The 27,956-nt window shown below is 40.8% G+C and overlaps 1 protein-coding gene across 3 annotated transcripts in view; it reads left to right on the top strand.

Annotated features, from left to right (window-relative positions):
- rbfox1 (RNA binding fox-1 homolog 1) overlaps nt 1-27,956 on the top strand; it is a 335,308-nt gene that overhangs the window by 11,901 nt on the left and 295,451 nt on the right. Inside the window, exon 2 of one of the 3 annotated variants that reach the window (XM_051073945.1) lies at nt 8,777-8,830. The exons of the other annotated variants lie outside the window; for them this stretch is intronic. The gene's annotated coding sequence lies outside the window, so the exon portion shown is untranslated. The remainder of the gene's footprint in view (nt 1-8,776; nt 8,831-27,956) is intronic. 3 annotated transcript variants of the gene reach the window in all.

Consider the following 27,956-nt stretch of genomic DNA (forward strand, 5'->3'; position numbering starts at 1 on the left):
GTGTGTTGAATGATTGGAAAAGTCTGTTCTATAGCGCTGCAGCAAGTACTGTAAAATGTCAGTTCCATCATAAAATCATAAAGCTGACATGTTCCCTGTATTGTTTTTTTCTTACCAACAGTTCAGAACCCAAAGATATTCAGTGTAGTGTCAGTGAAGCAGAACTGAAATAATTACTCGATTAATTAGTCAGTCACAAGAAAATTAATCTTCTACTATTTTGATAAATTTCATCATTTAAATAATAATAAGTCAAGCATTTGGGTTTTTTGTTTGTTCAAAGTGCAGTGTACTTCAAGGAAAATTCTTCATCCGGTTAAAGGTTATAGTTATAAGCAGCGTTAGGTAACATTACTTTTTAAAATAACTTGGTATGCTACAAAATTTGTGATAAAAAAGTAGGTGGTTAGGTTAGTTACCTACTAAGAAAAATAACTTGTTAGTCTATTTTGGAATTACTACCAGAGTGACAGCTTTAGCTGAACTAAAAGATAAAAGTCTTTGCTGTTTTGGAGCTGTAGCATCGTTCTCCTCCTCGTCAGCAGGCCTTTCTACCAGTGTCTCTGTAGGTTCTCAGTCAAATAAGACTAAGAGTATATTGCTACGACCATGCTGATGTTTAGTAGGTATAATGTTTACCAAGTTCATCTTTGTTAAATATGTTAGCATGCCAACATTTGTCCATTAGCACTAAGTACAAACACAAGTACAGCTCAGGCTGATGGGAATGTGAATTCAAGGTTAGTTATGCAGGTACTGGGTCATAAAGCATAATATTGGACAAATCATAAATTTGACCTGATGGTGCTAGAGAAAAAAATCTTAGAAACTCCAGTTATTACAGTTTATCTTTAGAGGGGCATGAATGTGTGTATCAAATGTCATGACAATCTATCCTATAGTTCTTTGTTGTCTTTAATAAAGTCTCTCAAAATTTTGTTGACACTGCAAAAGGAGTCAGAATGACTTTTTTCAAACAATGACATAATCTGTCTGTTATTGGATGACTGTGCTGCTCATTTGCTGCTAAAGCAAACACAATTGTCATAGACATTTGATAGTCAGCTCTTGTTGATTTTGAATGGGCCCATGCAGCTAAATGTAGTGTATCTGAGTCATCTACTGGTTATTAAAATGCACAGCTTATTATGTAGAGGATTTTGAATGTATTGGGCTCTGGTGAGCAGTAGTCAGCTGTGTAATACTTAGCTTGTGTTGTATGAGAAGAGGTTCAAAATATTTTCTTTACACATTTATGTATGGCAGTGTACAACCCCCTTACTGTTTGTTGCCGGGTAAAATTAAAACTTTTACTAAATGAATAATAGATGGGATAGACATACAGTAATTTGTAATTTAGAGAAAGTGACCCACCCTCCTGATGTTTGGCAGCCTATTAATAGGGCAAATGACAACCATGTTACTATGACAATTTGTATCACAATATTGATTTTGCAAGCGTTTATTGACAGTTGAGAGTTTGTAGGTATAAGAGCCAGATGGGAATGTTTGGGTCTACATGGCTATTCCAGTGAATTAAATAGCTGTCAAATCCAGATTCTTCTTCATACTGATGAAAAATCTGAACACAAAATACAACAATACAAACAGTATCGCAGAATGTAACTCTAATTTGTTGTTGCTTAATAGTAAGGCAGTTACCTTTAACTAAGTCAACAAATAGTCAACAAATAGAGCCATCCATGTTGTAGAACCCAAAATACTTCCACACGCTGCTTCTCAGATGCTTTTGTGTTGTGATTGGGACGGCTCTGCTCGATATTGTCCTCCATTTTTGTAACAGAGTAACATTATAACTATATAACCATTAATTAGTTTACTGACAGGTCTGTAGGGCATGTAATAGGTCAAGCTGATAGAGCGCCCTCTGCTGGATCACGAGCAATTTACTTCAAATGGTCTGATGTGCTTATAGAGACTGCAGCCTTCATGTCGGACATGTCATTGAAGTTTGAATATAAACAGCACTCATTTTGGTATATTTCATCCAGCAACGCAGGCTTCTCCTCCTTGGTGCAGTGTGGACTTTTCACCAGACTTTACCACACATTTTTAATAGACACACTATAAAAACATAACCTGCTAGAGACCGACTTGCAATGGGATCGCATCAGCTGCATCACCCGTCTGCATGTTGACATTGTGGCTCATGCATACTCAGCAATCATTACTACGTTGTTACCATTACCATTACACCCATCTTCAACTACACACCTGCAGTTTCGTGACTGTATCCTGAACAGTTGTGATGCTACTCAGTGGTAGTTCCTGCTACATGAGTGTCTCCAGGACCACATTTTGCCATTATAGTGTGCACACACACTAACAAACTCACAGGTGAGAATGATCCCAGCCCTGTTGTCATGGCTGGTAACAAGAACTGTTTGCACTTTAGTTGGGATTTGACACACCTAAGTGGCAGCTGTGTCTTCACGAAAGGTGTTTAGACACAGTACAAAGGTGTAGGTTCCTGTTTTGGCTTTTGTTAAATTTGAATAAATCTGAAGAGTAAATTTCTGGATGCATTTACATGTATGTATTGTCAATAAAAAAGACAGCTGGATTGATTTAATTAGGAGTTAATCTGTCAAATGCATGTGAGAGATGAACGACTGAAACCTATGGTTAGAATGCTTTCTGTCCAGGTTCACTGTGAGAAATCTCTCAAGACTCACCATAGAAATCTAGGCTTTCTGGCAGCACTTCAATACATCTTTATGAAGAAGAAAAACTTTATGAACCCAGGTGCTGGTGTTAACCCAGCATGCTGAGCTCCTTCCTTCCTGTGTCACAACATGACTCATCCACATGGAGCCCTCAGCCAAGCCTGAGCCACATCTGAGAGCACTCGCCCTGGCAGTGACTGGATGCTGCTGTGACATGATGCAACTAAATGCTCCCTTTAGTGTGCTGCTGTCAGAGGGGGCTTGGTCATGCTCTCATAACACTAAGCCACTTGCAGTGTTCCACCTCTGTCTGACTGTTGGTGTATCGACTTATGAGATCACATCCAGGTCTTGGTTAACCTGTGTGTCACCTCAGAGTAGGGTTTGCTTTATTCTGCTTGAGGCACAGAGTCTGCACTTTTCAATCTACATCTTCCATTAAACATGGAAGTCATTCTCACTGTGTCAGAGTGAAATCCTGGCCGTCTGTCGAGGTGTCACAAAAAGAGCAATCGATCTGTTGAGTGGAGTTAACTTGACAGGCTCGCTCCCTCTTCACGCTGTAGCAACTTTAAGTATCATGCAGTCTGTCAGCAGACCTGAGCTGACCTTATTCCACCCACAGTGATGGAGCCATGTGCTGGGGAGATGACGCATCACAGCACCAGACCAAAGGTCACATCAGTCATGTCGTGTCATCATCAGATGTAAAAAGGAAATATTAAGCCACTGTCTTTGTTTGCGAATTAAGCAATATTAACTGAGAGGGTGTGCTTTAACTTCAGTGATGCATCACTGTCATGCTCAAATGACGTTAAAGTACACCCTCGAGTGTAATACTGCGATTATACAACTATTACCGACAAAGTAAAATGTATAATCAAAATCTGTTCATGTTGAGGAACAATTTGATCTTAAAATTAAAAGACTGTGGCGAGTGTTTTTCCCGTTTCCATGGAAATACATGGGGTCTGACTAATACCTGGAACACAATCAGTCACGTCAGTGTAATGGAACTGAGTTTACCACTACAGCAAATAACCAGACCCTTAGTAAAGACCTAGCAACAGAAATGATTTTCTAGTCCCAGATGAGTGAACTCTGAGCTGACGTTAAAGCTTTATCGAGGTCTCGGAATTTCCCGAACTAAATCAACAGCCTACTGCACAAATACATGCTTACTTTTATCAACCACTTTATGACAAAGATGCTGCATTTTTTTACTCACACAGATGTAGCTTCTGCAACCGCAAACTTTTACATGAATTTTAATTTATAGCACCGTGTCACCGACACAGCTGATGGAGAAAGCCGAGCCGCTTGCACTGAGGTCCGCAAGCATCACTGAAGTGCTCAAATGACATTAAAGCACACCCTTGTGTGTAATATTGTGATTACACAACTAAGTAAAATGTATATGGCGGAGTAATATTTTAGGGATGAGTAAGGCGTGCTGTCATGCTGATTTGAGCACATTCTAAATGTCTTGTTGACCAATCAGATTGCTTGGTCAGAACTACTTTATGTTGTATAATGGTCAGCATGTGCTGGACAAACAGATTTTCGATGTGGTCCAGCATTTCTGTGTTATACCAAGGACATACTGCCTGCCTTGCGTGTGCGTGACAATTCCCTCCCTCAACTGCCAGCTCTATTTTTCTACATTAAGTTTTCCTTTAATAATGGCCACCAACAGTAGAATGACCGTTTATAGTACACACACAGAGTGCACTGGAAAACTACTGCCCCTCACCTTCACTGGGAGTGAAAGGTGTCAGATTTATGTGATGTTGCTGATATGTCAGTATGATTATCTGTTTTTGCTGGGAACTGAGCTCATTACATGTGAAAAAAAGATGAGAAGCTGAAAATCAGGAGAGGGAGAAACAGGAGAAGCACATCTCATGTGGGCTGTGTTGCTGTTCTAACCTGATTTGTAAATCGAGACGTTACGTGACCCATTGCACACATACACAACACAGGCAGTGTGGCCTGGGCGTGAGGAAGGAATTATTTCAGGTCAGAAAAAACTCCTCACCTGTCCTATCAATCATAGTTTAAAAATCTGTTAAACTGTGCTCACCATCGATGCTTTGGTAACACACTGCTGATCAGTTCCTCCATCTGATGGTTGAGAACATCCTTCCCAGCTAAGTCCCTGAGCTGTGGAGCCTGGTGTGACGTCAGTGCCACATCTGACTTGTCACCATGATCATTTGCAGTATAACATAAATCATATGCTGTAAGGAATTACAGGCATCAAGACCTGACACCAGAGAAAAAGCTGGTGCTGACGCTGGCCTTTCACGGATCTTAGCATAATTAGTGCAGAGCCACCTTCAATGGGCAGAGAGCTCTCTGTAGATGAAGTGAGTGCGAGGGCTTGAATGCCACCTCCAGAAAGCTCTCTACATCAGCGAGTGACTGAATCATCCACCTTTTTTATACATCTCTCCTGCTCCGCTACTCTTTAGCCTCCAGTGTCATACAGAGAGCCTGTCTTAGCCTTTCATTCACACTCTCTGGATTTCCTTACTTACTGAATCAGCAAACTTGATCCACCTGAAAGAGCTTTTTTTTCTCTTTCCCTCCCTTCTCCTTTCTAAAAGCTGACTTCTCTCATGCTGCGTTCCAATTACTCCATGCTGTCATAAGGCCGGACTGCAGCTCCTTATCGCTCTAGCAGGAGGGGGAGCGGGAGAGAGGTCTCCAGCTTGGCTTATCAAAATGCTAATGTGTTTGAAAGGAAACATTAGTCTTCCTGAGTAAAGGAGGCCTGGGAAAAAAGTGCATTATTAAACGTCTGCCTGTTTGATCTTGTAAAAGTGGCAGTATCTCCCATCAGGATTGCCAGATGCTCAGGTGCAGCTTTCGGTGCATTCTTCATTCCCACGCAGGTGCTGTTGTTGGGGGTGACGGGCATTGGAGCCCAATGAAAGGTGCACGGCACCCTCAGTTATTCTGTGTAAGAGCTTTAAAAGGAAAAGGACTGGGAATGCACATCTGGAACAGGAAATGGAAACCTGAGTAGCTTGATGTGTATTTGGCAGTGGTGGGCTGTGTATTTCACACCTAGGCCTTCACTGGTGTCCTACCTGAATTAACCCACCACTTAATACTGTCATTATGATATTGGTTATAGAAACCATCAACAATACAAAGAACCGTAGTATAACAGAAGTTTGAATCACAGACAGGGATGTCATGTAGCCAGAACAAATGCCATTACCAAAGCACTGCTATAAAAACCCAATTAACATTATATATATATATATATATATATATATATATATATATATATATATATATAGCTGAATATTTCTAGATACATAAAAACACTGCTTCTGTCGAGCGGACATTCTCAGCCCTAAAGCGTATTAAAACTTATCCTAGAAATACGACCGGGCAGACTCGACTTTCAGCGTTAGCCTCCATAGCAATAGGAAAGGACTTATTGTTGGAACTGAGACGCACAGATAAACCTCTACTACAGAGTCACTGAACTCTTCCTCCTCCTTCAACCATTGTGGGTTGAAAAAACAGCTATTAAATCTTAACTAACATGTCTTAGCTGTTGATGTGGTTTGCTGGCCCAGACCAGTATGCTTTCTGAGCATCCAATCAAATGACATGGAAATGTTGACGCTAGCAATGACCTGCTAGATGACCCCTGGCCTCGCCAACTTGAAATCTGATTGGTTAAAGGATCCATGGGACAACATTTTCATTGCCATTCATTTTAAATGCTCGGGGCCTGCACTGTTGATTCTGAAGGCCTCAAGGCAGATTTCTGTTAACTTGAACTTAATTGGAAGCAGCGCAACCAAGAGGAAAGCTATGAGATGAAGAGAATACACTATTAGGAACACTTTAATATGTGCAGTATTAATGGAAAAACAAAACAATATAAAAACAAAAAAATATATAATTCAGTCATTGTGATAGTGTTTGGGCCTGCAGAGAAGGCCTTGCTGGCCCTGACAGCCCACCACTTGTATTTGGACATAATGGGCCATGGTTGTTGACAGCTGGGAGGTACTCTTTGCAAACATGGACTTAATATGAATGCTGGTCAAGTGGAACATTTTTGTCTGGACACTATATCAATATATACTGCAGATTTAGAAATTACAATACAGAAACCCCAATATATGTTTGTAAAGCATTTTCACTATTACGTAGTTGTAGCAGGGAGGCACGGTGATGCAGTGGTTAGCACTGTCGCCTCACAGCAAGAAGGTCCCAGGTTTGAACCCTGGTTCACCCGGGGCTTTTCCGTCTGTGCCTTTTCTCTGTGCCTGCATGGGTACACTCCAGGTACTCCGGATTCCTCCCTCCTCCACTGTCCAGAGACATGCAGGTTGATTGGTGACTAAAATTGCCTGTAGGTGTGACTGTGAGTGTGAGTGGTTGCTTGTCTGTATGTGTTGACCCTATGGTGGACTCATCTGTACAGGGTGTACCCCGCCTCTTGCCCAATGTTGGCTGGTGACAGTGTCAGCCAATGAAAAAGCAAAGTGAAAAAAAGGGAATATGTTTATTGGCTGATAATTCTGTACTAAATTGTCTTTCAATCCTTTCAGTGGCAGCTTCTCAACAAATTTGTACTTTTGCTGTGAAAAGTGTTGAGTTTACATCAACAGTGTGGTTACACTAAAAAATATTCAAGTTTATTCAGTTAGATTGGCTGTTAGAGCCCTGGTACACCTGCCACTGGCTCTTGTTCTTTTTTGGCTGAAAGTTGCTTTATTTCTTTTTTGTTGAACAATTCACAGTATAACAAAGAGTTATACAGATGATGTAAGTTCCTGTCATTCTGAGTTAACTAGCGAGTATGACTTGCAAATCTCTGTACATATGCTATTTCTCCAAACGCAGACACACACACACACACACACACACACACACACACACACACAGACAAATTAAGCTGGGCACCCAGTAAGAGGGTTTTACATGCTGTTTGATGTTGCATCCTGGCTGGTCCTTGCTTAGGAATTGGCTCTGGCCAGATGGAGTCTGGCAGCACAACATGCACTGAACACATTAGATAACTTGGACATCTCCCTCAACTGGCTCTCTGTGTAGAGAGAAGAGAGAAAGGGGAAAGGAACAGCAGCATGCAAAATGGTACTGCACATCAAAGGGCTCGGCTGTGATACAAACAGAGGCTCAGTGTCTCTGCCAGCAGAGACCACTGTTAATATGGGGTTGTGTGTGTGTGTGTGTGTGTGGTGTGGGGTGTGTGTATGCCTGTGTGTTTGTCTTTGAGTGCCTGATCTCTTTAAGACTCTTACTCAGCTAGCCTGAAGGCTGACACCTTGAAATCCACCCAGTAAATAACTGAGCCATCTTGGAGCAGACATCCATTTAGTTCTGGGCTCTCCCTCATCCATGTGATACACGCAGACTATACATAGCATCATGCATGTGTAAAACACACGCATGCACGGACACAATGTACAGATCTCCTGAGTGTAAGTGTCATGCTTCTCCTCTGAGGTGGATTAAGAGTGGAATCCCACCTCCTGCTTGGTTATGTCAACCAATTCTCAAAAATCCAATGTGGATTTCAGCAGCTATTACAAAAGCTCTCAGTGCTTGACAGGTCCAATCTGCCTGCTTCCTGCTGTGCTGCCCAAGAGATCGACATGTTTTCATCACTTCATACTTCACATAAAACTTTAACTGTAGGATGATTGGACACAATTGGAGTTTCTTCATTTGCAATTTGCTGATAAGTTAAACAAATATCTTTTAGACTGCTCATATGAGTTAAGTCTTGACTAGATGAGAGTAAATGGCAATGTATAACAGACATTTTTAAGAGCTAAGATTTTTGGGTGAGCTATCCAGTAGACATTTGTCACTGCCCCTTAAAATCCTAAAGAACTTCATAAATGACCCAGGTCAGAATTGAGTCCAACTTACACAAACTTTTGAAATTTGAGAAATAATTTTAACTCAAGCTCCATTTTTTTCTTGACCTTTAAACTGCTTGCCATGATGTGACCTCAGTGTGGAACTTTGGTTTTATGATAACAGGTGGTCATATGTGGGGAAATGGTAATCTCTGTCTCTGTCCAAAGGTGGTGTCAGATGTGAATGTCCTCCCTGATCTCTCGCTCATCCACTGAATTGTGGTAAGTGCTGAAATCTTGTAACGTTAAGACTGTGGTTAGATGTTTTAACAATCCAGCTGTTCAGTGTTTTTGGTGGTCCCTGGTGAGTCGGACCTGATGCATCCCCCAAGATGTTGAGCTGTGTTGGAGTGTCTTCACCTCTGATCTTTGAAATTTGGGATCATTGGAGTTCAAATGAAGATATCATTCTGTGTGAGAGGGTTTCCTGCTCTTTATGCTCCTGTCAGCCCTCACATGAACACATCTAGGAATTCAGCTTACAGTCTCCTCCTGCTCACTGTGAAGCAGTCTTACAAACTTTTGTTTGGCCCTGTGGTTTTGCTCCTTCTGTGTCAAGTGTCACAAGTTGTAGGAACCCTGCACCTATTCTCTGTCTTTAATTAAGCATATATGCTTTCACGGAAAATGATAACTGAGCAGAAAGACTCTTTTCATGCAGTAAAAGGATGGTACCCACCTTATGTGTCTCCTAAATGGGTGACAAATGGTGCTCAAGCATCCAAGTGTTCAGTTGTGATTGTCTCCTCTTGGGTAATCTTCAAGATGGTGAATCGTCTCCCTCCTGGTGCTGACTGATACACACATACATGGTACATGCACATAAACATGTCAGATACGCATACACACCACAGTGCACTCACAGTCTCTCTCACACACACACACACACACACACACACACACACACACACATACATCCTCATTTCTCTCCTGTGAGACCAATTACCCATCGACTCAATAACTGGAACTGCCACAGCTGTCAGTGCCAGCCACATTGCCACGGAAGGATGGCCACTCCACAGTGCGTGCGCGCACACACACACACACACACACACACACACACACATACACACATTCTTCTAACTGTGTGATTTATTTTCAGCCATCCTTACATGGATAAAAAATGATACTGGCATAAAGTAGGATGTGTTCTGGTTCAAATTTTGTGTGAGGATGAATTGTGAGTTCCTGAGTAGATTATCCAGCATTGAACCGTCTCTCCACCTGGAACCAAACCAGGATCAGCACTGGGTTTTATCCAGTGTAAGGTAAAACCTTAGAAACGCAGGGGGAAGGAATGCCATAGTAACCATGGTAACCACCAGGAATCACAGAGACATTGCATGAGCTTTCTGTCAGTTACTTTATAATCATCATCAAAAGATCAGAGGGGAGTTTTTCAATGGGTTCTGGGCTGAGTAGATGATAAACACTCACACCAGAGGATGTCTTTATTTAGGGTTTCTGCACACTACAAATCAAATGTAATACTTTTAAAAACCTTTCTAAAATTTAAACCTAGAAAATTTAACACCATTTCCCAAATGAATAAATGCATATTAGGGTACAGCAATATGTTTCAAACTAATATTAGTACAAGTAATTTTCAGTATCAGGTGCAAAATCCTCTATAAAATCGAAATGCTGTGGACTGTGCTCCACTTTCATTCATTACATGAAACAAAAACCTTATTTATTAATTGTGGTCGCTTGTACTTACAATTAGCTTGAAATAAGTGAAGTAACATATGTAGAATGTTGACGTCTCAGTGATAAATATAGTAAAACTAGTAGCAGTACCAGCAGTAGTAGTAGTAATAGTAGAACAGCAGCAGCAGTTATAGCAGTAGTAGTAATAGTAGTAGCAGTAGCAGAAGTAGTAGTAGAGTATTAATACTAGTACACATACAGTGTTGGAGGTTTTCTTTTAAAATATTTCACTACAGATGACAGACTTAAATGTAATTGGTAATTTACTCTGAGCAACACATTTTACAACATTGTCTTACATCATATCACATGTAACACTGTGAGCTAAGGGAAAAACGATTCTCTGCTTTCTTATTGCTGGTGTAGGAAGCTCCGCTGATTAACATTGAAGTGAATCTGTTCTGCTGGTTTGTCAGATAGACAGGAGATTGTTTAAAATTTCAGGGAGTGCTACAAACCAGTTTGTGCAAGATGTTTTCCAACCACATTTAAAGGCTAAAGTGTTTAAAGCTGTCTCAGGCAGCAACAAAAAAAAAAAAATTGGCTCTGGACATCTCTAGTAGTGGTGTGAAGAATGAAAATAGAGAGCTTGAGGGAGACAATTCAAATCTAACTATGGTTTCACCCCCACATACCTGTGTGAAGTGGATGAGCTTGTTAAACTGTTAGCTACCTAAAAGCTACCTAATTTGTCAGCTCCAGCCCTCCTGATTCTGTTGGAAAGCTGTGGAGAGATGGGGTTTCACATGCTCTCCGACTTTCCAGTAAGTACTCAGAGGCACGCTGACACCTCAGGGAACATGCAGGAGAGCCACATGAAGACTGTCTTTTAAGTCAAGAACAGACATTGTAGAGGTTCCACCGTCTGACCTATTTACTTAGCACAGAGACTGACTTTCTGAGCTTGAGACTGACTTAATGAATTTATTATGGAGGATAATATACATCTCGGGGGACATCACACCCTGTGTACCAATTTGGACACCAACAGCACAACTGTGATAACTTAATTATCTTTTATTTAGCTGGTTAACCAACATCCGGAGCACAGCTTGTTTAGTGTCACACTGTGCACTTACTGTTCAAATTCTGTCCCCATAGCTCAGGTGTGTTGTGTGTGTGTGTTTGTGTGTGCGTGTGTGTGTGTGTGAGTGTGAGTGTGGCCATCTGTTGGGTAACAACATGTGCTGTGAATTTTTGTTGATTTGGCAGGGGTAGTGTGCATGAAAGCATTTGTTACCATTTCATTTATTACCAATTTGGCCGTTGTGTATCCTCCATGTGCCATGCGCAGTTGATCATTCACAGGTCTACTGCACAGGTAAAAAGGTCCTGTTTTCCACTGTTTAAGTGTGCTGGTACTGGCAACTTATTTTATCATTGCTTCTTATGATGTTAAACAAAATCACCAGACAAACAACTGTTGAGAATCAGGTTAGGAGTGGTCCAGATCATTAAAAACTTCAGTAATTATCGAATTAAATTGACACAGTTGGACATTACTCATCCTATGTCGTCACATTTAGATTTTTGTTTTTTGTTTGCAGTGTGGCCTTAGGGATGGCAGTGTCAGCTGGACAGTCAGTCCACTACCTTGGTCTAGACTGAAATATTCTGACAATTGTAAAATGGATTGCCTGTATATTTTGTACAGACATTAATGATCTCCTGAGGATACATCCTACTAACTTTCGTATTCTCTTAACTTTTCCCTTAGTACCGTAAGCAGATCAATATTTTCACTTACTGGTATTTAGTAAAATATCTCATCATCCACTTTATGGTTTTTCACCAAATGTTACCATGCAGGGTATCCTAATGATTTTGGTGATCGATCTTCTTTTGGGGTTTTAGTGAATTTCTCAGTATTGGATGGATTGCCATGAGTTTTCTTACATATCAGTTAGGGGTGCAACGATCCATTGATCTACATCAATATATCGATTCATTGATCAACGATCCCATAGCATTGATCCAAAACGAAAACGTTGATCAGACATCACACATGTTGTAACGTCCCTCGTCAAGCAAGCGCAGACGAGGGACGTTACAACATGTGTGATGTCTGATCAACGTTTTCGTTACAGCTATTTTTGTCACAGCTTTTACTAAGTGTGATAATACAGGCTGCTGTGGGCTGTAGCCAATGATGACAGAGATAACAAAAACCCCAAACTTTTTCTCTGTGATAGCTACTACCTACATGTACTCACTTTCAGCTCCTTTTTCTGTGGAAAGCCCGTCTCTATATCCGGCTCCCAGCCAATTACAGGCAGCTGACATGACAGACAGGCTTCACTCTGTCTCAGCTGACAACATGTTCATTAACCCTGGAGTAACAGGACTTTAACTTAACAGTCTGAACAGCATTTCTTCACTTACCCAACACTAACATATCACAGTCCGTTACAATATAATAATTTGTAAGACGCGCCTTTATTTTGAAATTCCCCTGGCACATCTCTCTCAGCCTGACTGTGCACAGCTCCAAACTAAATGCAAGTGGTGATTTGATGAGGAAGAATGTGGCTGAAGGTTTAGTGTGTAGCTATGATACAGGAAGACTGTACTACCTTGGTTATTATCACTCATTTCTACAAGTATTTTGTTTGAGACTCTAAATAGGAGTAAGATTTACACAATATCCTGCTTTAATGAATTTAAAAAGGAATTTAATGTTCTTGAGTGTGAAAATTTTAAAGTTCAATATATCAGAATGTGGCACTTTATAGTGAACAGGAGATCTATTGTTATTAAAAGAGAAGATTGTTTTTCATTTAAATGTCTGGTTGAGCTCAGGAATAAAAAAGTTACATGATATTTTAGTTGCTGTTTGTGATTTGATATGAATGGAGGTGATTGTGTTAAATCAGCAGATGATATCATCTCATATTGATCGCTGGCTCTTGAATTGAAATCATATCGTAGCAGACTTTGTAATATCAGCAAACACTGAATCGTCCATTGAATCAATATAAAATCATATGATGATGAAACCTGTGATTTACACACCTAGTATTAATGGTTGCTACAGGCTAAACCCTAATGATTTTTGTAATCTCCTTACTTTTACTCCTGAGCCACCAGCAGGTCAAAGTTTTCACTCATCCCGTAAAATATTTCAACAAACTTTGGATGATTGCCATTCACATTCACCTCAGGATTATTTGTGATCATTTTGAGGAATCCTTCAGGTTTCTTCTGTAGCCCTCATCAGGTCAAAAGATAGATAACTACAGTACTTCTGTTTGTAACCAGGTACCTGCAATGTGTCATCTTCTTTTTATCTAAGAAAATGTAGGAGTGCTGACACACCAAACTAAAATGATGAACCATAGCAGGATCACCTGTATAGCATCAATATGTCAGCATTGGCACAGTAAACGATGGCCAAAGTACACCTGTACTTCACAGAGCCTTTAGCATGGCTGTAGATGGGACAGGGGACATGTTATGTTTTTTTTTTTTTTTATCATTTTCTCTCATTTTTATAATTCATATATAAATAACATAGGTATTCATGTTGTGATGCTAGGTGTCCATGTTGCACATAGCCAAAGCTCTAGAACTTGAGATGTGCGTATGTCCACAATGCTCCCTGCAGGACAAAAGCCCAGGCTTCAGTCTGCTCTGAATGCTTCCTTTTTTTAAACTTTCCTGACATCAGCTAGTCTAGATGCCCTTACACAGGCCTCCACAGGGGGCCTCAGCTCTGGGTTCAGTGTGTCCCTGCAGCTGGACACACTCACAAAGTACAGGCTGTGAGTGACTGCAGTGCCAGCGACCACAATGTCCAGAAGAAAGAGTTTCTGTTGCTGTTGTGGTGGAAGGAAAGCAACATAACACACCAGTGGATATCGTTTGTATGTTTTGGACTTCATACAGCACCGCAACTGCTGCATTTTTGTCTGGCCTATGCATGTCACAGAGGCGACTGTTCTGACGGGCAGTTCAAACTGTAAGTATGTCACTTAAACCTCCTTCTTCATGGCCTATCATCATCAACCTGCACATAAGACATTGCTTCACTGAGTCACTGTGGTGGTGAGTTTTGTGGTTTCGTGCATTTTAGTCTTCTCAAACTATTTCCAATGTGTATCAGCTTTTCCTCCCTCACCACTGACAGCTGCCCCAGCTGCTCCATTAGCATGTAGCTGTTGATATTAGTTGCAGAGTAATGTTAGCTCTAAACAATGGTACAGCCCTGAAACAGAGTTTAGAAGTAGCATTAATGTTTTCTGTGGGAGCCCTGACTGCATTCATTTGTAAAGTGGCTGATGGTACATTACTGTTGTTTCAGCTGATTCTTGTTGATCTAACTTTACTGCCATGAAACTCTATATAAGCAACAGGGTTCGCTGTCAGATAATGCAGTCCATATTTCTTCTTATTATTTTTCACCTGAACAGTTTTCAGTGTGTGAACCTGTTCTGTGTGTTACTCCAGGCTCAGTGGCAGTCCTTGTCTGTAGGACAGTGTCACAGGCAGGGCTAGTGACACAGGTATGAGGACGCAAATGCAGACACCAAGGCTGCGGTCCTTTTTGCTGAAGGTTCCTAAATGAGTGAAATGTATCTCAGTGGCAGCCAATGATAAGAGCTGGTCGAATTCTCTAAATGTTAAGTAAAGGAGCTTCAATGCTTCCTTATTTACTTTAGCATAGGATACACTGGACCTTCCTTTATGAATGGAAATGAGAGAATGCTGTCCCACAATTCCTTGCAGCATTTAACGCCACATATATGCAGACATAACAGAGCTCCTGTTTTATGCTTGTGATACGATCCAAAACTTGGGAAAATCCTTCTCCTCCTAAAAAAATAATTTTCTCTACTTAACAAATGTATTTTTAAAAAAGGTCAAAATTCCCATGACAGAAAACTCTATATATTTATTTCTGAATATAATTTACTCTGGACACTTCCTTATTTTTTAATCAACTTTCTCTACTTGTATATTTCTTTCTTGTTATTTCATGTTATATTCCACAGTGAAAATCTATGGTTCTATAGTATGGTAGGTAAAATTACTGAGAATAGTCACAGTAACAAGGAAAATAGAATGTAATAAAACATTAAAGTATTTTCTGTGCTCAGAATAATGCATGTGAAAACAGATGACACCAACCAGAGGTATTGTATATACTAAAATAAACATTTGCAGATGTCACAGCATGGTAACGTGGCATTAGTACTGTGATCACAACACAACCTGTAAATAACTGCTGCTCCTTCATTCACTGTTAACATTTAGTTGTACACAGCCCTAATAGAGAATATAATCCTTGTGCCATGTTTTACAGATTATTTGAGTAACCTGATGAAGCGCTCCCTGGCAGAGACCATCAGAGGAAGAAGTTGTAGCTGGGAGGGTGTAGTGCTTCAGTCAGGTGACATCTGGTGTTGCCACGAAGAAACGGCAGGATAACCACTCTGACTTTGTGCCTTGCGACTCTGACACTACTTCAGTATACACTTGTATGCAAAAGTTTGAGTCTTCTGGGCAAATTAGACATTTTTTGTTTTGACATTTTGTTCTTGTATTCAAAGTGAAAAGAAGTAAATACAAATGGCAGACAGAGTTTGTTTAGGCTGGCTCCTTATTCTGTCTCTCTCACCAGTCAATTCAAAAACATACAAAATGTGTAACTTGACCAAGAGGGCCCAAACATTCACATACATCTGTATAAAGCCCTTTACACCAGTGTAATGTTACTGTTGTTCTACTTTGTGCTCTCTATATTGATATTTTCATTTCATTTGCTGTAATAAAGTGCTTTATTTTAAAGGAGGATCTTGTCATTTTTAAATGAATTATAAATCTCCTGTGGTAGTAGAGAAATATAATTGTAATTGCACTGTTAAAACTGGTCATATGAAAAACTTCCTGTAAAAAATATGACAATACAGCAAGTATACAGATTGAAAAAAGAATGTGTGTATGATCCTATAAACATCAATAATAAAAACATAAACCAAAAAAATGAAAACTGTGGAAAATAAAAAGTGATTTTGGGAGTTTGTGATGCTCAGCAAACTGTATTCACTGATTTACAGGTTGCGCCATTTCCAATGATTGTGTAAGGGTGGAAATTTTTTTTTTTTTAGGGGGGGGTGGGGAGTGTGTGTCATGTAATGATTTAGGAAATAGTAGTTACCCAGTGCGGAGAATACGCCAAAGCTGCGTGGTGGCTGGACAGTGATTTTGGCAGTGTTATAGGGGCTTGTGTTTACGGGATGATACACCTCCTCCAGGTCAAACCGAACAAATAGAGCCGTGTTCTCAGGGTAACAAATGTAGTGACACTAGGTTTTCAAAACATCTTACACTCACACCCCAGCAGAAATTCAATTCTGGAGATCAGTGTTTATGAGTTCTCAAATGTTGACTTGCAGACTGAACTGTGCACGACAAGAATATATCATCACTGTACTATTCTATGGAGCCTCCACTGAGTGTTGCTGACTGATGGACTGTTTTGGATGTCTTGACTGCGGTGCAGTAAAGGCCAAACATGAGCCTCGCTGACATAATCGCTGTTGTGGCAACCAATTAGCAATTGGTGCTAAACTGAGTGACTAAACTATGAGTCATTTTGGACTGAAGCACTCTGTGCTTCACTCGTGTGTTGCACAAGCTGTATGTGCATGTGTACTCAGTGGCTTACTATGACTACTTAGTGCCCTGGACTACTTCTGTTTATCTTTACTGAGTATGAGCCAGAAGCTTATTACTTCACAGAGCCATTCACTTCACTTTAAAAAGAGGGGTGAGCAAAAACAGCTTTCCACATTCATCCAGCTGTCACACTGAGCTCAGCTTTCTCCTTCTGTTTTCCCATCCCCATGTCTCTGCACCCAAGTCTTTCCATTTGTTCCCCTTCCAAAGACATTTTCACAAACATGTGAGTATGGTTTTCAGGGACAGTTACTCTCCATGTTGGCCTTCTCTAGGGGTCCAGGTGTAGTCTTTTCCAGTCTTCCAGGCTAGTTCCCTCTAGCTACAGAGAGAAATGAAGCCCAAGGTAATATAAACATAATGAACAATACAAGATCCTTGTACAAAACACTATAGTAATGGAAAATGAGGACAATCTGCTCAGGCTAGTTTACTACATTCTTGATCATTGTGAATTGGTGATAGTGATAGATGGGATAGTATTTACTTGGGATATTCTCAGTGATTTTTCACAAAAACTATGAAATATGTCTGCAATCGGGTGCAGTGTAGCTTCAGCTTCCGTACATTTGTGGGCAAGTATCTCACATTTTCACGTTGTATATTCACGTCCCACTGTATGTGAAAATGCCTTAAGTGAAATTTTGGAAAAAAAAAGAAATAATAAATATGTAAACATATCTGTAAACATATCTCTATCATATGTCTCGTAGTTCTGAAAAAGCTTTGCATTTATTAGGAATATACACTGATTGGCCACAACATCAAGACCAGAGGTAAAGCCACTTCGTAATGGAAAATACAGATACACAAGTTACAAGCTACATAACTTAAGTTTCAAGCATTTTCCCATTACTCCTGGTGAGCCACTCACCTCACTTTTTTACTGTTTTTTACTATTTCAGCTGAGGAAATAGTGAGAATCCCACAGCATTAAAAACTGTCAAACATAAAATCAATGTTGCCAGTTTTAGCTTAGTGTATTTTAGAAGACCACGTCAGGTTCCACTCCTGTCAGCCAAAAACAGAATTCTGAGGCTGCAGTGGAAACAGACTGACCTCAACTAAACACGTGAAGACTGGAAACATGCAGCCTGGTGGATCTGACTTTCTGCTGAGGCAGCAGATGGTAGGGTCAGAATTTGGAGTCGACAGCATGAATCCATGGACCCTAACCTGCCTTTCGTCAACCTTCCCAGCTGCTGCTGGTGGTGTAATGGTGTTGGGAATGTTTTCTTGATTCACTTTGGGCCTTGAATCCATCGTGGTCTGAATGCCACAGCCTATCATGTCAACATGGAGTAGAATCTCAGAGGAAAGGTGGAACTACCTCTCTGCACTATTTTTACCTGACCTTTTTATTAGTAAACGACCTTTAGCCATCATCTCAGCTTTTATTTGAGAATTTACAGTTATTAGATATGTGATCTTACAGGCATGGTGCAGTTGCACCACCATGGAAATAAATGATGAGGGAACACAGCCTCTTACATCCTAATGGATGAACATTTGAGAAAAAGGCTGATTCATTTTCTGTCTTTGAGATGAAACAACAACCAATAGCCAGTTAGCAATAACTTAGCACCAAGGTTGTAAACAGCTGTCAGCATCCCAAATACACGCAAATGACCATATATCTCCCCTTTTAAAGGTAGTGTACCATATCACAAACTGTCACAGACACTGGTTGGTATCATGAGACCAGGAATAAGGTAAATAAGATGAAAAATATTACAAATGCTAGACCTCATCATGCTGGTGTGAGGCAGGCCTGCTCAGTGGAGCCTCATCAGGAAACAGGACCATATGTGGACAAAGTTTGCTAATGGGCATATACGCATTTGTACGAGTGTGTTTATGAACAAAACAATGGGCAAAAACAAGCTAATCCTAGCACTCTCAATACCAGCGTGATACAGTAGAACATGGAGCTGGGTGGACTGAGAATTAACCAAAAAAAAAAAAACAAAAAACAAAAAACTGTGATGTGTGTTCTGTCCTCCACACATCCCATCTAAAGAGCCGTGTGTGTGTGTGTGTGTGTGTGTGTGTGCATCTTCTTCACGGCAGACGCTCAGCCATGTGTGGGCTGCCTAATTAGTGTGTGTGTGTGAGTCTGTTTCTGTGTGTCTTTGTTTGTCCTCTCTCTCTCTCTCTCTGTGTGTGTGTGTGTGTGTGTCAAGGACCCCCAGAGAATGTTGTTTTCCTCATTTGTGGTGACAAATAGGCAGCCTGTGGAGAAAGGGCGATGTGCTGCGTCGCAGTTGACCCTTGACATCTCATTTGGGCCTGATAGATGGGCACAGTCGCAGGATGCTGTTTCCCATCTGAAGAAATGACCAGGTCGCACACATGCTCTCTCCCCAACAAACTCCTCCAGCACAGAGCGGCTGCCTAGATGTGAGGATATTACTGGACAGGTACTGGGTAGAAGAAAAGCCTTGTGCTGTTATTTTATGTTAGTATTGTCATGTTCATAGTGAATTGCATGTCAGACAGAATCAGGGTCTGAATGGGACTGATTGGATTGATTTTGGCTACTTTGTGTGGTATTCTTTTCAGTGCAAACATTAACCCAGTGATGTCTGTACATGTGGATAGGACTAATACACCATGACCTTCTGTAATGCAAATTTGGCATAATGTATATGTGTACATATACACACTCACCAGCCACTTCATTTGGTACACCTGTTCAGCTGCTCATAAACGCAAATATTCAATCAGCCAATCACATGGCATGTAGACATGATCAAGATGACCTGCTGAAGCTCAAACTGAGCATCAGAATCAGAAAGAAGGTTATTTAAGGGACTTTGAACTTGGCATGGTTGTTGGTGCTAAACGTGCTGGTCTGAGTATTTCAGAAACTGCTGCTGATCTACTGGGATTTTCCTGCACCACCATCTCTTTATCCTCTGGGAAAATCCAAGGCTTCACATGATTTCTACTTGCTGGGGTCATGTTTAAGTTAATGGTTGTGAACATATTGATGTAAGTGTTAGGGAGAGGGGCTTTTTCTTCCCTTTTCTCTGTTTCTTGGAATAAGAGGTCATTGAATGAGGTCAGGATGTTTTGCTAGATTATAAAACATGTAAACAAGTACCCTATATATACTGATGTTTAGAGCTGTTAGGGAGAGAGATCAATATTGGCTCGGATCCTCTCACAAAGCTGCCGCGGTGCTTGTCTTGATGCTGAATTTTTTTGTAATAAACCTTTATATACAAGAAAGACAGTGTCAGCGGAGATCTTCTCTTCATCATCACCATTGAATATACTACACAACATTCAGATAGGTAGGGTCAGAATTTGGCATAAACAACATGGAAGCATGGATCCATCCTGCCTTGTGTTGACTTTGGGCCCCTTAGTACCAACTGAGCTTTGTTTAAATGCCACAGCCAACTGAGTACTGGACCATGTCCATCCCTTTATGACCACAGTGAACCCATCGTCTGATGGCTGCTTCCAGCAGGATAACATATCATGTCACAGAGCTCAAATCATCTTCAACATTAAACTGAGTTCACTGTACTCAAATGGCCTCCACAGTCACCAGATCTCAGTCCAGTAGAGGACCTTTGGGATGTGGAGGAACAGGAGACTGGCATCTGCAGCAGCTGTGTGATGCTATCATGTCAACATGAACCAAAATCTCTGAGGAATGTTGAATCTATGCCTAGATCATATGTGTGGATCATTTAGTACTGGGCTGCACAGAAATAATAAATAATATATTAATAATAATTAATATAAATGATTTCACTTTATTGACTATTGTAGTCTGCGGGGTGTTTTATTTTGAAAAATGGCCGGAATCTCTGCCCATCACATCCGTCTGTGCCTCCTGATACAGCTTGACACATACCTGTCTCTGTTACAGCCGTGAAGCGCGGCTAGTTAAGACTGCTAGCTAACTAGCTAGAATGAGTTAGAAAACAAATGTCTGTTCAGAGCTTGTTTGAAAAGTGAAAACGTCCCAGTGATGAGACAGCAGACAAACCTAAGACTTGCCAAGAAAACCAAAGCTGCATTTAGTGGGAAATACCAGGATTCCTACTTAAAATAATGCTTTATCACGACAGGTGATTCATGCTCCACGCCCCGTCTGCTTAATACGTGGCAACATGTTGTCAAATGAGGCAAAAAGTGCTTCGACACAGAGACAAAGCACCCTGCGTTAAAAGACAAGCCCGAGCCCAAGTTCTTTGAAGAAAAAAAAAACATGAATCAACACAGAAACAAGTGAAGCTGTATTGAGAGCACCGTACTCCGTGCAACCGTATTGCTAAGGCTAAGTCTCTCAGCGTTGTTGGAGAGCCGGTGTTGCCTGCTGCTGAGGACATCTGCCGTGAAGTTGCTCCCTCTGATTCGGCGTTATGGTGAGTTGTATTTATTATGCGCTTTACGTTTGTTTGTTTTTATTCCGGTAATCTTAGCCCCCCCCCCCCCCCCCCCCCAATTGGCTACACTGTAATAAAACCCATCACTGTAATAAAAATAAGATAATAATGATACTAGAGAGAGAGCTCATCTGAAATCTCCTGCTTATAAATGCTTTTGCTCCTAAATCACAACCCTTCACACTTTTCATCACAATCGCCCAGTTTTCCATCCTGACTGTCACCACATACCCCAGAGCCCTTCTGATTTATTACAGGCAGCTTCACCAGTGGATTGTACTGATGCCACAATGGTATTTATACTCCAAAGCATTCAACTGTTTGTTGGCAACATCAAGAGTCACTTGCAGTCTTCCTGAGACAATAATAGAGTAGAGACATAAGACAATGCATTTGATATTCAAATCAGACTGGATTGAGGGAGTGCCAAATTCATAGAGTGAGAGACATCAAAAGATAGAGAGAAAAGGTGGGAAGTGAACGGGAGGCCAGCACGAAGGTGTCCTGCGTGCATGAATATAAATAGATAGACTGTAAAAGCAGAAAAAGAAGTGAAAGGGCAGGGGTTCCTATGTTAAAGCAAGTGCATCTCTAAAAGCAGTGTAGGAGGTCTGCATAGAAATGATTAGTGTTATACTTTTTAAGAAGAGGGTTGTGTAATCTCAGCACAGGGCCATGCTAGATTCACTTCAGTGTTTTTTTTATTTTTTATTTTTATTTTTTAACTTTATTTACTTCTGCAGTATTCTTGGTCAGTTGCTGTTTGTCCCAGGGCCATTGGGAACCAGCTTCATCTGTTACTTAAAGTATTGCTGTTATTAAAATACAAATATAGCATTTTTATTAATAACATAACAGTTACTGCAAATACGTCAGAACTGGTACAGTGACAGATTAGTATTCTCTTGACCTACTGACTGAATTGCACTTTACCCATATATTCTGCATTTTTGTGCTGAGCAGGGAACAAACATAGGAGAAAAGGTGAAGCGGAACTTCATAAAGATAGTCTAAAACAAACAAATCTAAAACGATACTGTGAGACAACAGAGCTGTGTCCATATTCTCAGCAGAAAGTCATCCACATTGTCAGTAAGCACTGGACTCCATCACACAGTCCTGTTTGTGATTTTATGGGTAGAATGTGTAGGTGCAGAGGAGCTGTGGAGAATGTCTAGTACAGTGACCTCTGGTTTAGGGCTGCAACTAATGATTATTTTTTTGATTAATCGATGAATTGGATTTAAAAAAAAAAACACATTTTAAATTTCTGCCTCTTTATTCAGAAATAGAAGATTTGGACTAACAGAGCAAATAAGTGCACAAACAACAGGTTGCTGCTTGAATATTCTGTTAAAATAATATTAAATAAAAAATCTAATTAAATTAAATCTAAAAATCTATCTAGTCAAATAGCCTCAGTAAAACAATAAATGTACACAAAAATACATACAAATGTATGCTGTACACCTGCAAAATATGTAGGCTACTTCTTTTTATAAAGTGCAAAAAAGAGGCATTTTTGTTGTTTAAGGGACCTGAGCTGTTGGAACAATAAATAAATGATGAATAAAGAAATGCAAATCAGAAGACCCAGTAACAGGATTTGTTTCAACAGTAACATTTATGTATTACTATAAATATGAAGAACAAGTAAACCTGACCACTATCACACATACTCACTGATGCACACACTCTGAGATGGTTATGTTTCCTGCTGCGGAGAACAGACGCTCAGACGGTGTTGAAGTACCAGGAATGCATAAGTAGGACTTGGCTAGCCTGGCCAACATAGGATATCTGTCTCTGTTAGCCTTCCACCACTGCAATGCATTTTCTTCCTTGGCAAGGTTCTTTTCTCCAAAGTATTTGAGGACTTTGTTTCTCACTTGGGTATGAATATCCTCCCCTTTGCTTGCTCTGTCCTTGTCCTCACCATCAGAAACAAGGAGTGAATCCAGTAGGGTGGCAGGAGGTGTTGATTCAGCAGCTGGAGTATCGGTGGAGGTGTTACTGCAACTGCCATGCTGCTGCACATCCATCTCCCTTTTCTCTGCAAGTGCCATTGTTTGCACTTTAGTTTGGACATGAAGGACTTCATCAGATGAAAGAAACTTAAGTCTCCTAAACCTTGGGTCAAGGGCTGCTGCAAGAATCACAGTGTTAGATGCTGTATGTGAGAAAGCAGTCTCCCCTTTCCATCGCTCCTGTAGCTGCTCTGTAGCAGTGAGTTGGAAAGCCTGGAGTGGAGCTGACTCGAAGACAGCACTCTGGGTGGACTTCAATAGTCCCTTTACAAGTGGAGGTATGGCAGATATTGTTGTGTACTTCTGTCCACTCATGAACACAGTGGCACATTCAAAAGGCTTGAGAGCTGCTGAAAGCTCTTCTAGCAGGCTCCACTGTTCTGATTTCAAATCCAGGTACCTTTTGCCTCTCTGTGTGACAGAGCTGTCAGACAATGTTGCTGTTACAGGCCACCTTTGCTCAAGCAGTCGGCTTATCATATAGAATGTACTATTCCACCTAGTGCTAATGTCTTGAACAAGGCTGTGCTCAGGTGTGACCATTTGTTGTTGTTTCTCTTTCAGCTTAGTGCAGGCCAGCTCACTTTTCTTAAAATGCTCAACTAGACATCTTGCAGCCCAGATAGCTTTTTCAATGCTTGGATGCTTCAATCGCAGCATTGATCACAAGTTGCAAGGTGTGGCCACTGCAACGCACAGAGGACCACCCATGCTTCTCCACCAGGATGTTTGCCGCAGCCACAACATTGGCACCATTGTCATGCACTATGGCGATGATTTTACTAGAGAATTTCAAATCTAGCCACTACCTCCTTCAACCACTCTGCAGTGTTAGATGCAGTATGTCTATCCTGCAGTGGCAAGTTTGCTGTTGTTTGTGTTAATTGCAGTCTTCACTTCCTTGAAAGTCTGTTCATATTTTCTCTCCACAAGCTTTGTAAAATTGTCCTTGAGGGAAGAGTGTAACCTGGATTAAAGGTGCGGATCATTGTAGTTTTCAACCATCGACAGAGGCCTCGTTAGTGACGATCAAGACAGCTGCTTGCTGTGGCGTACATGATGTCTTTCTCATCATGAAGCCTGTCATTGTTTGCTGTTTGTATGAGTATGTATTATAGCACAATTTACAACAACTCAATAATTACCTTGTTTTATTTGCAGTATTAGGTTAAGGCAAGTAAGTAGCCCAAAGAGCAAAACACAAAACACACACACACACACACACACACACACACATATATATATATATAAAGTACCATATACTTCATTACATATATATATATATATATGTGTGTGCGCATTTATAAAGCACATTTAAACCCTGCTTAAGCTGATTAAACTGAAATAAAATGTATCTCACACACACACACATGCCCTATCACTGTCATTAATCAGCTAACAAGCAAACGCTAGCATCAGGCGAGCTACCAGAGAGACTAACGTTACGTTTCCTCACTTTAAAACGGAACAAACGTAGGATATTGTAGTGACTTACCCTGCTGTTGAGCTCCCTTCATCCTCATCGGTGACTCCAACAGTGTTTCCGTTTCAGGTGCTGTATCATCATCGTGGTGCTCCCGTGCCATGTCATATCACTTTTGCAATGCTTTGCATGTTAGGTCGAACTGTTTTCTCCGTGTCGGTCATGTTTCATTTGTTGAATTTACTTTTCCTTTGAAAATACCGCCTCTGCTCTGCCTCCACCTCGCTCTGTCAACTCGCTCTGGCAGGTGGAGTCTTTTTTTTAACTTTATTTCAGTCAACCAGCATTGACAAAGCTCTGCAGGTGCTTGCGACATGGTGAGTGATGCATAAATCGTGCGACACAACGAATCGATAATGAAATTCGTTGGCAACACTTTTAATAATCGATTTTTATCGATTAATTGTTGCAGCCCTACTCTGGTTTGATCAAGAAGTCGACACCCCCCCAGCATGCACTGGGATAGTTTGCAGCCAAGGTTGGGATGAGAGTTATCCCCTACAGGGTACTCTGTAGGGCACTGGTGAGGTCGGGAGTGCGTTGATTACCTAAATACAAGAGATCTAGATGGTGAAGGTAAGACAGACCAGGACACTGACAGACTGATGCAGAGTTGACATTAATGTCCCAGCCCTCACCTGTGTGCTTTGTGTAGTGACTGAAAGAATGAGGCTACATCCACAGTTCTGAGCCTGTAAAACTGAGACTTTTGGAAACGCTGTTGGCCATGTTTTAGTTTGTACATTCCAGGGTTGTGTTTTAGTCTGGATGGGCAGAAACTGTGATCATGCAGACACCCACATTCACTTCTTGATTTGCTCTTATCAGTCGTAACACATCCTTCCCTGATTCATCGCGCTCCTATCACGTGACCCTTTACCCTGAAGAAAACAAACAGCATCAGCCTCAACTTCAGGTGGTGAATGCAACATGGATAATGGATTAAAGCATTTCTGATCTTGGTGTCTTTGCTAATAGCAACACAATGACATCCTGCAAGGCACTGCATTGACCAATCTAAGCACATAGTCTTGTTGGATGTAATGTGAACTTGTAATGTGAACATCAAATTTCTGCTGTTTACCTTGCCCCTAGCCTCTTGCATTGATCAGATGATCAAGCACATCCAACTTGGATGAGACCTCATGTTAGACCAAGAGCACACAGAACTGCTGTCCTTGAGTGTACATGCCTGGCCACTTAAATCAAGAGACTGCAGAGATGCTAGTTGGCCTTCTTAGGGAACTGAATGACTTAACTCTCCCCAAAAAATAAACACTCAGTTGCTCAAATGCTGTCCTCAGATATATAACACTGCTCATAGTGATTGACGGGATTATTGATTATTGAATCTGCAGTTCCCCACACCTTTATCTGTCCTGACCACAACTTTACTGTTTTAGTTCACTCTCACTGCTCTCTGTGTCATTCTAGCCGCAGCAGCAGGCAGCTGTTTCAGTAGAGAACAAGCTGTTACCAAAAAAAAAAAACAACAACAACAACAAAAAAAAAAACACTGTCCACTATCTGCTCAGCAGCAAACAGCAGACAGATAGAGAACAGCTGGTGAACATAGCAAAGCATTTAGCAGCTCAAGAGCCTGATATTTCCCTCAGGAGTTGGTAGAGACCAAAAACAGAGCTAAAAGTGAGAACTGAACACTGATACATTACATATTTAATGCTGAATATTGGTGCTAGATTCATCAGGTGGACTCATAGACCACATGATTATGATGGTCTGTGACTGCTGAGTGATGATACATCACTTCACAGCTTGTTTCCACTGCCTCTAAATGACATAAAGAAATCAGTTACTGCAGGTTTAAAGAAAATACTGGAAATTGCAACAAGGAACAAAAATATATCTGAAGTAAGACATTATTAGTGATAATGGCAGTCCACTGATTTCTATTATGTCCATGGTTTGTACCTCACATTGTAACGCTCTGTGACACAAATCTTGAAAAACGCGACTTTACTGTTCAGCAGACATCTTCCTGCTCAGGGTTCATCCTGAATGCACTGTACTTTTAAATATATGCATTGACATTAGATGGTTCCCTCATTTCTATACTTTATCCTCTTTTCCTCCCACTCTCTCCAGTCTCATCATTATTCTCCCACCACCCTTCCCTCAAGATTCAAATGTAAGCTGCCTATTCACTGGCCTATCTAATCCAAACTTAATCAGAGGCACACATACGCTGCCACAGAAAGATGAGGAGTGACAGGGAGATGGAAGAGTGAAGGAAGAATGGATTGCAGAAAGAAAAACCATGATTGAGAGGGAGACAGGTCAAGCCAGAAATACAGGAGAAATTAAAAACAAGGCAAGACAGAGACAGACAGTTTGAGTGGCAGACAAACAGGAGGAACATGGAGAGGAGGGCGCACAGATGGTTCTCTCCAATGACAAGCAGCACATCAGACAGGATAGGAGCATCTCTGCCAGGGGAACAAGTGGATTCATGGAGTTCCCTTTTGAAAAAGCAGAAAAATCTGTAGGCGTATCTGTGTTCAGATGCTAACTGAAAATGGGCATTTGAGAAAATAACAGAGATGAAATCTGAACTCTAGGTGGACTCACAAAATTTTCCCAGGATTTTCAACTATATTTCACAGCTTTCATCAGTGAGTGGAGTTTCCTCAGTTCTCGTGTGATCAGAAATTGCCTAGAATGTAGGTGGCAGATAACAACAGGAACTGACAATTGATTTTCACAGCCAGTTCCAATATCAATATTGAAGAGTTTGATAATTCAGTAAGACAAGATACATCGACTGCTATTGTTTTTAGCATAATCATAGATAAGATTTCTCAACATACAGTATCACACAACAGAAAACATAATGAAAATTTAAAATCACAAATCAAAGCACTGGCATTTCTGTTCTTACCTGTCTGCTGACATACATGCAGATACCCTTATATCTGTGATGAACTAAAAGTGTTGGGCTGTATTTCGACAGATCAGTGGACTGACTGATTTATAAATTTACCTGCAGGATAACTGAAAGACTGTCTGGATATCAGAAGGAATGT

Source organism: Lates calcarifer, linkage group LG11 (genome assembly GCF_001640805.2).
Source record: "Lates calcarifer isolate ASB-BC8 linkage group LG11, TLL_Latcal_v3, whole genome shotgun sequence".
Taxonomy (NCBI): domain Eukaryota; kingdom Metazoa; phylum Chordata; class Actinopteri; family Centropomidae; genus Lates; species Lates calcarifer.